The sequence below is a fragment of the Sapajus apella genome, unplaced genomic scaffold (assembly GCF_009761245.1).
Source record: "Sapajus apella isolate SASKATOON/1434 unplaced genomic scaffold, GSC_monkey_1.0 scaffold3, whole genome shotgun sequence".
Lineage (NCBI taxonomy): Eukaryota > Metazoa > Chordata > Mammalia > Primates > Cebidae > Sapajus > Sapajus apella.
The window spans coordinates 48,037,729-48,048,989 of record NW_022436943.1 but is presented as its reverse complement, the minus strand read 5'-3'; the positions used below and the strand labels follow the sequence as shown (position 1 = coordinate 48,048,989).

Sequence of the window (11,261 nt, the reverse complement as noted above, 5' to 3'; positions counted from 1 at the left end):
TTTTTTTTGAGATGGAGTCTCACTCTGTTGCCAGGCTGGAGTGCAATAGCGCCGTGTTGGCTCACTGCAATCTCTGCCTCCTGGATTCAAGTGATTCTCCTGCCTCAGCCTCCTGAGTAGCTGGGATTACAGGTGCACACCACCACACTCAGCTAATTTTTGTATTGTTAGTAGAGACAGAGTTTCACCATGTTGGCCAAGATGGTCTCAATCTCTTTACCCCGTGATCTGAAGCCTCGGCCTCCCAAAGTGCTGGGATTATAGGCGTGAGCCACCGTGCCTGGCCACCTTGAGGCTTTTAGCTGCTGTGTTATGGGATCTCAGTCCTGAGTGCGTCTGCTTAGCTATCGGTTGACCATCTCAGTAAGATGGTTTTTGATGTTTCCACTTGCCCTGTGTCTTGACGGATTTGCGGCCAGATTCAGATCTGGCAATGGGCTTCTTTGTGTAGAAAAGAGTGTGTTGTTCCCCTCCGTCTGCCTGCATGATTCCTTCCGAGGGCATGTCCCACCTCTGGCCTCCAGCTGGGGTTTTCTAGTCTGGAGAGAGACCTGTGTTTCTGAGTTCCTTTCCAGGGTGTCAGAGAAGCCGGCACTCTGGGAAATTCCCTGCTAAGTTTGGATCCTTGTGCGCACCTTGGATCCTTGTGTACGTATCTATATGTGTATATACGATTATTTTTATATAAACATAAAGCTAGTATTTGATAGTATACTGAAGGCTATTGTAAAACTGTTTCCATTCACAATTCCTTGAATGGGGATTTTGGGATCATTGTTTTCCTTCCATTTGTACATTTCATTTTTTAAAAAAATTGCAGGCCCCTTCCTTTTTAGCCAAATGTTAATATTTGTGTATGAGAAACATTTAAAAAAATTGTTTTGCTTACTTTAAATGGAAATACTGTCACATTGAACATCAGGTTTAAATCACAGGGAAATAAAATGGGGTCAGTCTGTTGAATGTACTGTAATTTCACTAGGAAACATCAGGAGAGGAACCAAGATGTTCTGAAAAGGTCAGAGACTGGGGAAGGAAGGGCTGGGACGACCATTTGTAAACGTTGAAAAGGCAAGACTATATGGTTATGCGTGGGTCAGAGCTCATCCATTTTTGTTTTCTTCAAGAATGTAGTTAGGGATGTGTTTTGGCCTCAGAAAAGCCCTGGTTTTCTTTGATGTTTAGTATAAATTTGGCTTGAAATGCCATAGCCCATCATCATCATATGCAGGCATGTGCTTTTTGTGTGTGCTGTAAGGAAAATGTCTACACTGGGTCATTTCTCTCCCCTCCTGGGTCCCTTTCATTGAAGTAGGAGCTGCTGTTTCAGTTCACTGCCCTTGCAGTTAGCCACTGGCCCATTCAGTGGCCTGGTCTCCCGTTGCTGATTCCAGGCTTCCATCTGCCTCATGAGGGCCAGACTGGCCACTTTAGCTTCCTGTATTCTCACCCTGCAGGAATGGAGGCTGCAGGCTAGAGCCTGCCTGTTCCGTGAGGCTCAGATCCGAAGGCTTGCTCTTGTAGAATGGGGCCTCTCCTCTCTGTGCTGCCCCTCACACCTGTGGCCTTGTGCACTGATGGATTATTTGCCCTGAGTGAAGAGGAAGCATCGAAGTGATAGGCGTGTTAGTTTTGGATTCCAGCTGCTTTGCTGCTGAGGGTTGTGCAACCTCCAGGGACCTGCTGTTTAGCAAATAGGGCTGAGCAGAGCCTAGGGGAGACTTCTGAAGATGGCAGTGGGCACACGTTGATGACTAGTGTCCCCACCCTGCTCTGACTTCGCATAAAAACAACCTCAAAAATGGCTTTAGTGTAAAATGGAAAAGATGGTAAATTATTCTGGTGTGAGGGCTAAGCTGTTAAGAGTTAAGAAATTGTGTGGCTGCTGTTTTGAGTTGTGTTGAGTCCCAGCCTGCCCTCTTTTTTGCAGTGTGACCTTTGGGAGGTTGCCTTAACCTCTGTGAACCTGTTTTCTCATCTGTAAATTGGACATGATAACAGCACCTTTGTAGACTGTGTGTATAGTCTTTGAGAAGGTGTATAAAGAGCTTTCAGTGCCTGGCTCACAGTAGCCTTCAATCTTTAGCTCATACGAATCAGGAAAGCTAGTGTTTCTCGGCACATACAAATGTGTCAGGCACTATGCTCTGGGCTTGGTATGAATTATAGTAATCTTTATAGAAAGCAGTTTTGTTTTGTTGAGACGGAGTTTTTTTTGCCCTTGTCTCCCAGGCTGGAGTGCAGTGGCCCAATCTTGGCTCATTGTAACCTCTGTCTCCCAGGTTCAAGCAATTCTGCTGCCTCAGCCTCCCAAGTAGCTGGGATTACAGGCACTCACCACCACGCCCTGCTAATTTTTGTATTTTTAGTAGAGATGGGGTTTCACCATGTTGGCCAGGCTGGTCTTGAACTCCTGACTTTAGGTGATCCTCCTGCCTCAGCCCCCCAAAGTGCTGGGATTACAGGAGTGAGCCCCCGCGCTTGGCCAGAAAGCAGTTTTGAGAGAAATAGTGTTGATTTCAACTAAACAGTGGTCACAGTATTTCTATCATTGAAATATATTTGGGATTGGTACATTTTCATTGTGGATATTTAACAAGATGTACCTAAAAACAAAACAGAAACTGGGAATGGCTTAAAAGCAGAACCTTTCCTGCTTGAAATAGCTCATTCAGCATAAACCACATGTAGGAGTCCTGGGGTTGGCATTTTTCTCTGCTGCTGGGATGCTGAGTGGAAGATTTCTTACTTGAGTTTATCATTTGCTTTTCTTTTAAATGTCACAGCTTCCCTGTGTTGTTTTGGACTCTGTAGACACATTTGTGTAAGGTCTTAAAAGTTCAACTGTTCACTTAGGAGGAAGCTGAGCTCTGTAATTTTCCTTTTTGCCTCTGACACTAGGACATTGGAGTCTCTTTCGTGCTGGGGTACCCTCTCTACTCTGGGCTGTGCCACTTAATCCTCAGGCGGCCCTGAACAGATTGTTAACTTGCCTAAATGTGATTAAGGAGTTCCCCTCCTGTGGTCTAAAGAAACCACCCCTCTGGCCAAGAGGGTCTTTGTGCCCTTGCTGAATGTGCTCCCCTAGGAATAGAGACTGGGGTAACATAAAATGCAGAGAAGCAACGACCTCCAAGCAGCTCGATGGATGTGAGAGCTCCTGGAAGCCTTACCTGTTCTGCCTAAGGGGAGTATCCTTCATTCATACCTGTAGAAACACTACTTGGCAACAGTGAATGTTCTTTGACGCATGTAATAGGTTGTTAAGTTTCTCTGTTTAGAGTCCATTGGTAGTCAGGGACACTGGAGTGTTCTTTGAAAGAGATGACTATAAGTATTATAATACTATACTATTGGTGTAATAGGTACATTATATGTTATTAATACAATAGAAATGTTACGTTGGAGGCTGGAAGCTGAAGCCCCTCCTTGTGGCACATAGATAACCTTTGGTTTTTCCTATAATCCTCTCCATCTTTTCCTTGGGGTGATGCCCCCCAAGCGTGCTCTCCCCTGGGACTCAGCTGCCTAGGGCTTCCTTCTTACCCACTATTAGCTGAGATCAGTGGTAGCAGCTCTGGCTGGCAGTGGCCCCTGGAGCTTTGACATCTGGAGGGGATGAGGACCCCGTTTAGATGATTCATGCCCTTCCCTACCCAGGCTGGCTGGCTCTTGATCTTCCCTTGTACTTTTCTCAGTATCTAATTCCTGAGCCTGCGGTTGAGTTGTCCTGCTTGGACAAAGCCCTTGGGTTCCACATGTGTGGTCTGATCCAGTGGCAAAGAAGTTGCCATTTAAACATCTCATCTTAAGGGACCATTCTGCCTTTCATGCTTCCTGTATTGAAAACTGAAACTGATAGGAGTCTTAGCTGTCCCTGTGTGTTTCCAAGGGCTTAATACATAAATAATGATCAAGAGAACCTGACTTAACATTTTGCTCATCCTAGTAATAAAAAAAGAATTCTGGAGAAGGTAATAAAGACTGAGTTTAAATAATATCTTGGCAGTTGTTGAAGGAGATTTTAATTAAATCCCAAGCTAGCGGGTGCATGAAAATAATCCTGTTTGAGGGTAACTGTTGGGTTTTAGTCCAGGTTAAAGCCCATACGATGCATTGTATGACTTTTCTCTTGTTGGAGAGTCAGGCAGCTTGCGATGCCATTTCTCCTAGAGCTTGTTGCAAATGCATGTGAAATTTTGAGATTCCCATAAACTATAAATCTTCTGTTGGCATTTTCTGAAGTTCATTTTGGGCATGGATAGGGAAGATAATGAGTCACGTGACATGAATTTCCATACCACTTCCAGGTTTTCCATTGTGACCATATGGCAGTTGGTTCCTTGGTTTAGCCTACATACTCTGAGCACGTTCCGCAGAGGACTGGGCTGGCTTCTGGAAAGGGCTCTAGAAGCAGATCTGGTAAGGATTTTGGCCTAGTGGGGCTAACTGTCCAGAACGGAAGAGGGTGCATCCACCTTAAAATCTGTAACTTTTTAACAGTCCTGGTATTTGAGCCTCACTCCCAGGTAGACTGTGTTACTAATATGAGATGGGACTTGGGCATCAGTATGTTCCAAAGCTTCTAAGTTGAGTCTAAGTATAGCCAGAATCAGATACCACTGCCTAAACCATGAGCATTGGAGGATGATAACAGAGGACCCTTGTGAATTTCCAAATGCTAAGCAGCCACTAGCGTGCAGCTGCAGTGAGGACGGTCATACCCACCTATTAGAGCAGTTGCAAGGATTAAATAACACCTTTTGTTAAGAGAGCAAACCTGAGTTGAGATGCCAGCGCTAGGCTTGGCTTACTTCCTAGCTGAAGGACTTGCCTTCACAAAGCAACACTGCCTCCTCTAGGATTCAGACCTTGCCTTGGCCATGCCATAAATTAGCACTTGCTGTGGACTAGAGAACTTCTGAATAGTGCCAACCATGAGAGTTTAAATCTTTGAATGCCAAGGATCTCCTGGATTCATGCTCCAGAGCAGAAGTGGCAAACACTTGGCAGATGATGTGCATTGAGCTGGGGGCTCTGGCTCCTCCCAGACTTACAGGCTGAAGTGGAACTAGTAGTGGGGAAAGTGAAGAAGGGATAGGTGTTTTATAGTCGAAGGAGTGTGTTAGGCATGCCTGTGTGTTTATGATGAAGAAAAGCTAACAAATTGGTCTGCAGGTTCCATGATGGTGGAGACTGAGTCTGCCTTGTTCATCTTTGTACGCTGCAGCCCAGTACACTGTAGTAGTAAGACCTTTGTTGAATGAGAGGATCAGTTAGTGCCTATCAGGGTGATGGGGCTTGGCTGTGTCTCCACCCAAATCTCATCTTGAATTGTAGTTCCCATAATTCTTACATTTTGTGGTGAATCACGAGGGTGAGTTTTCCTGTGCTGTTCTCGTGATGGTGAATAAGTCTCACGAGATCTGATGGTTTCATAAAGGGCAGTTCCTCTGTACATGCTGTCTTCCCTGCCGCCATGTAAGATGTACCTTTGCCCTTCCTTGTCCTGCTATAATTGCGAGGCCTCTCCAGCCATGTGGAACTGTAAGTCCATTAAACCTCTTTTTCTGTATAAATTACCTAGTCTCGACTATTTCTTCATAGTAGTATGAAAATACACAGGCCCTGCTCTAAAGTGTTGGGGCTATTTGAGGAAGATGTTTTTAGGTCTGCTGTTAATTGGATAGAGAATTTGGAGAGGTTAATTAGTTTTCCCCAGGTCACAGAGCTAAAGAGGGGAACGAGGATCTTAAGTCTGGAATTAATTCCTGTGATACTCTGCCAGATTCCTTGCCATAAATGTGTACATTATCCACTGGCCAAACCCATCTCTAAAATGCATTCAGTGGATGAAAGGGGATCAGCTGAGATCACAGTTTGGGAGAGATCAGTCTCAGTTTGTTATCTTCATACTGAAGCTGTAACACTAAAATCTCTTGGGGATCAAAATGTTTGGGGGGAAAAGATATATTTTGATGTCCTTTCTTTCTGGCAGCATGAGCAGTACTAGACACGTTAGAGGCATCTAGTGAGTACCTATTGATCTGATTCAGAAAATAGGAGTCACTATTCTTAAATTTCTTTTATCGAATAGAAATGAATGAAACATTTAACTCTCAGCCGTTAGCAAGCACATTTCAAAATTTGTGCTCCTCTGCCAACAGGTGACTAAAGGAGTCTTTAAATTTTCTTGAGATTCACGGAACAGGGGGCAGGTATTTTCTTCCTGAAATATGTAATGTTGTCCTTGCCTTGTTCTCTTCTGGTTTATGCGGAACTTTAAACCTCCCTCCCCCATAAATAAAGAAAAAAACCAGATACCCCATCGCCTAAAAAGTTAGCACCTATGATTTAAAAAAGGGGTAGGCAAACTACAGCCTATGGGTCAAATTCAGCCTGCCATTGGCCCATGAGCTAAGAATGACTATTAAAGAGTAGGGGGAAAAAATGAAAACAGTAATATTTTGTGACATCCCACAATGGTATGAATTTCGAATGCAAAAGTACATCCCTACAGTTTTACGGGAACAGCCCATTTGTTTGGGTTTTGTCTGTGGTTACTTTTGTGCTACAGTGGCATAGGTGAGTAGTCACAGCAGAGATCAAAAGGCCCTCAAAGCCTGACATGTTTACTATATGACCTTTCCTGGCAAAATTTCCCTGATTTCACTTTAAAGCAAAGAACCTTGGGAAGGAAGGGCTGGGGGTGGAGGTCGAGGTAGAAAATGTCTTTCCTCTTACCTTTTCCTTGCCTTTGGTACAATTTAAACATTCTATTCAAAATGAATTTTTTTAAAAGTTCTCCCTGCCTCCTCCTGATTTGTGTACCCTTGAATTGAGAGTCTTGACTGGGGAAGACAAAAGAGAAAAATGAACAATTGGTGATATGGGAGACCATGAGAAGGAGGGCTTTGGTATTGCTTCAGCCAGAGAATTCATAGGCTTAGCCCTCCCTTGTTTTTCTGTGTGCCTTTAAAATTCTGAATATCCAATTTTTTATTTTTTGCATCACATGGGGAACACAGTATGAGAATATTCATCTGACTGACTTTATTATGTATACAGTGACGAGTACTGGACATGACACAGTGCACAGTGCCAAGTCCTTTTCAGCAGCGTGTGTTTTGTGCCTGTGGTTGGCTGATTGATGGGGCTGGGCCTGGCAGGCCTGGTTCCTAAGGTGAGATTGCATTTTGCCCCTTCAAGTAGCCTACTGCGATTACACTCACCTTTTACTGAATGTGAAGCCCCAACCCTTGGATTAAAAAAGAATGCAAGGGAACGGAGACCTTTTCACTTGACACTCGAAGATTCTTAATACCTAGAGGGAGCTGAGTCTCTTTGTTTTGCTGAAAAGTGGTTTTGGGAGCAAACAGTGACAATATTGATGTTGACAACATTAGCCTCTCCATTGCCTGAGTTTAGATTTGAGCATGATCTTTCATTTGCCCAGGCCTGTAGCAGAGCAGCAGAAGGCTGGCCAGGTTGCTTCTATGGACATTTGCGTCTGTCCACGTGAGGTTTTGAGCTGCAGTAGTGAAATACTGTCTTGATAAAAATGGCTCTGTTCAAAGAAATGTCTGACTATTCTGAGGCCACTGAATTAGATGGCAAAGAAGGAGAGGAGCTTTGCTTTTGTTCTCTCCTGTATCATTTTTCTTTCCACGTCCCTGCAGTGACTTTACTTTTTAAAGAATTGAATCTTCAATGCCGCCTTTGCATTTTCCATGCATTTTAGGAGTAATGTCCAGTTTTGAAACAATCCTGTTACACATTCTGAGTTATGATTAATTTTTAAAAATCAAACCATTAAATGAACACCTTTTTATTCCTTCACAAACTTTTCATGTGCCTGACTTAGCTTTAGAAGTTCTTTGCTGTTTTTCTTTTTATAAAAGGGGGGTGGGATTAGAAAGTGATGGATTAATGAGGGAAGAAGCACAACTCAAATGCTGTTTATTTGACCAGGGTCTACCTCACATACTTGTTAGAATCAAATGTGAAAGTGCCTTAAAAGACATCACCTGCTGCATGAATGTTCACAGCAACATTATTCACCATAACCAAAAGGCAGAACATCTCAACTGGATGAATGATAAATAAATTGTGGATGTACATAATGGAATATTATTCAACCACAAAAAGGGATGAAGTGAAGATGCTACAACTTGGACAAACCTCAAACATGTGTTATGTGAAAGTCAAAAGACAAAGAGGTCTCATGTTGTATAATTCCACTTATGGGGAATGCTCAGGATAGGTAAATCCATTGAGACAGGAAGCAGATTCCTAGTTGCCAGAGGCTGGTGAGAGTAGGGAATGGAGACTGACTGCTTAATGGCCATGGGGATTTATTTTGGGGCATTGAAAATGTTTTTGAACTAGGTAGAAGCAGTCATTACTGACATTATAAATGCACTAAATGCCACTTAATTATTCACTTTAAAATGATTAATTTTGTTTTATATCAATTTCATTTCAATTATAAAACACACACATGCATAATCTGTAACAGTGTCACTATATATGATACACCCCATGCATCACCAGGAGCTGTCAGCCTTGTCCCCAGTCCTGTGTTAGAGAACCAAACATACTTTTACACATGGGGGACCCAAGCAGAACTCAAGGGCAATGGAACTTGCTCAAGGCCAAGTCATTGGGAAGTGTCAGTTGTAGGACTGGCCCTTGGGTTTTACTGTTTGCCATGCATCTTTATTCATTCTTTCTTTGTTTCTTTTTTTGAGACAGAAAAAAAAGCACTTTCTTTTTTTTTTTCTCTCTCTCTTTTTTAAAAGCCTAAGAGGAGTTCACAAACGTAGCCATATTTCATGGAACTGACAGCCAGCGCTGTCGCCCAGGCTGGAGTGCAGCGGCACAATCTCGGCTCACTGCAACCTCCACCTCCTGGGTGCAAGCAGTTCTCCTGACTCAGCCTTATGAGTAGCTGGGATTACAGGCACATGCCACCAAGCCCGGCTAATTTTTGTATTTTTAATAGAGACAGGGTTTCACCATATGAGTCAGGCTGGTCTCAAATGCCTGACCTCATGATCCACCTGCGTTGGCCTCCCAAAGTGCTGGGATTACAGGTGTGAGCCACCACACCTGGTTTGTTTGTTTTGTTTTTTGAGTTGGAGTCTCACACTGTCTCATGGGTTGGAGTGCAATGGTGCGATCTTGGCTCATTGCAACTTCTGCCTCCCAGAAGACTTCTCCTGTCTCAGCTTCCCAAGTGGCTGGGATTACAGGCACCCGCCACCACACCCAGCTAATTTTTTGTATTTTTAGTAGATACGGGGTTTCACTATGTAGGCCAGGCTGGTCTCAAACTCCTGACCTTGTGATTCGCCCGCCTCAGCCTCCCAAAGTGCTGGGATTACAGGTGTGAACCACAGCGCCTGGCCTGTTCATTATTTCTACATGCTGTTTGCTGGCAGGGGAGGCCGACACATTGGGTAGACTAGTGAAGGATGAGTGTTCCTCAGGAAGCTTCTGGTCTGCCCCTCGGAGGGCAGGCAAAGCTCCTCGACATACCCGCCGTGAAGTGGAGGCTAACTCAGCCTTGTTATTTCCCTACTTCTTGGAGCTGGCTTTCTCTGTTTGAAAATAGAAAGAGAAAAAATGTTAAGGAGGTCGGGCATGGTGGCTCATGCTGTAATTCCAGCACTTTGGGAGGCTGAGGTGGGTAGATCACCTGAGGTCCGGAGTTTGAGACCAGCCGGGCCAACATCGTAAAACCCCATCTCTACTAAAAATATGAAAATTAGCCAGGGATGGTGGCACAAGCCTCTCATCCCAGCTACCCGGGAGACTAAGGCAGGAGAATTGATTAAACCTGGGAGGCAAAGGTTGCCACAGCACTCCAACCTGGGTGACAGAGCGAGCCTCTGACTCAAAAAAAGAATGATAAGAGGACTTACCTCATAGGATTGTTGGGAATTTTTAATCAGATTGTGCAGTGCCTGGGAGAGGTTTAATAAATGTAATCTGGCTGGGTGTGGTGGCTTATGCCTGTAATCCCAGCACTTTGGAAGGCTGAGGTGGGTGGATCACTGTGGCCAGGAGTTTGAGACCAGCCTGGCCAACATGGAGAAATCCTGTCTTTACTAAAAATAGAAAAATTACTGGGTGTGGTAGCACATGGCTGTAATCCCAGGTACTCGGGAAGGCGAGACAGGAGAATCTCTTGAACCAGGAGGCGGCCCAAATACATCAAGGCTAACAGCTGCTGGCGATGTGTGGGTTGTACCGTAAATAGTGACACTGATGTAGATTATGCATGTGTGTGTTTTATAATTGAAGTGAAATTGACCTAAGACAAAATTAATCATTTTAAAATGAATAATTCAGTGGCATTTAGTACTTTTATAATGTGGGGTAATGACCACCTCTACCTAGTTCAAAACTCAATTGCAGTGAGCTGAGATGGTGCCACTGCAGTCCAGCCTGGGTGACAGAGCAAGACTCCATCTCAAAAAATTAAAAAATATAATCTATTCTATGCTTTCCCCTTAGACAATCTGGTTCGTTAAGTTTCTTGGAAAGGTTCGGGGAAAAGCCCTGTGCCCTCGAAGGTGGCCCGATGAGATGTGGTGTGGAGCCCCTTCCACCTTGAATCGTGCTCCACCTTGGATCATTGCCCTGTCCTGCCTCCTGCTCTCTTAGGAAGAGGATCCTTTCTGTGTCTGGAGCAGGGGATATGGGTTTCACAGTTGGGTGGCACTGACAAAGCTGAAAAGGTTTTATTAGCAATTTACCTTGTGCCATTTTTCAGGTAGATCTGGCTGTTGGTTCCATAAAATATCGCTACGTTTAAAAACTTAGGCTTTTGAAAAAGAGAGAGAGGGGGAAAAAAAAAGAAACAGTGCTTTCCTTTGCTTGACACGCCACAGTTAACTTCAGGATGCCCTAACACAGGCAAGAGAAACGTGCAGCTTTGAATCTGGGGCTCCTTCTCTTGTAGTAACATAAATTGAGGCGGCCCATCTGTGCCGCTTCAGAACAAACAAGAATGAAGTCATGGTGCTTAAAATAGCACAGGGTGGAGTGGCTGAGAGCAACTCTCACTCTTCTATCTCCCCCGGGGACTTTCACGCAGGGTTTTGGAATGGTGGCTGTGGGTTCGGTTCCCTTGGCACCACATTTGGGTCATGCATATGCTCGTGACCAGCTTTTACTTCAAGTTCGGGGAGTAACTCTTTAAGAGGGGTGTGTGTGTGTGTGTGTGTGTGTGTGTGTGTGTGTGTGTGTGTGTG

At 44.3% G+C, this 11,261-nt stretch overlaps 1 protein-coding gene and 1 long non-coding RNA gene across 8 annotated transcripts in view; both read left to right on the top strand.

Moving 5' to 3' along the window:
- MTSS1 (MTSS I-BAR domain containing 1) overlaps nucleotides 1-11,261 on the top strand; it is a 185,603-nt gene that overhangs the window by 50,568 nt on the left and 123,774 nt on the right. The window lies entirely within an intron of this gene.
- The window catches only part of LOC116529099, a 17,989-nt gene that overhangs the window by 204 nt on the left and 6,524 nt on the right, over nucleotides 1-11,261 (top strand). The gene's annotated exons all lie outside the window — the stretch shown is intronic.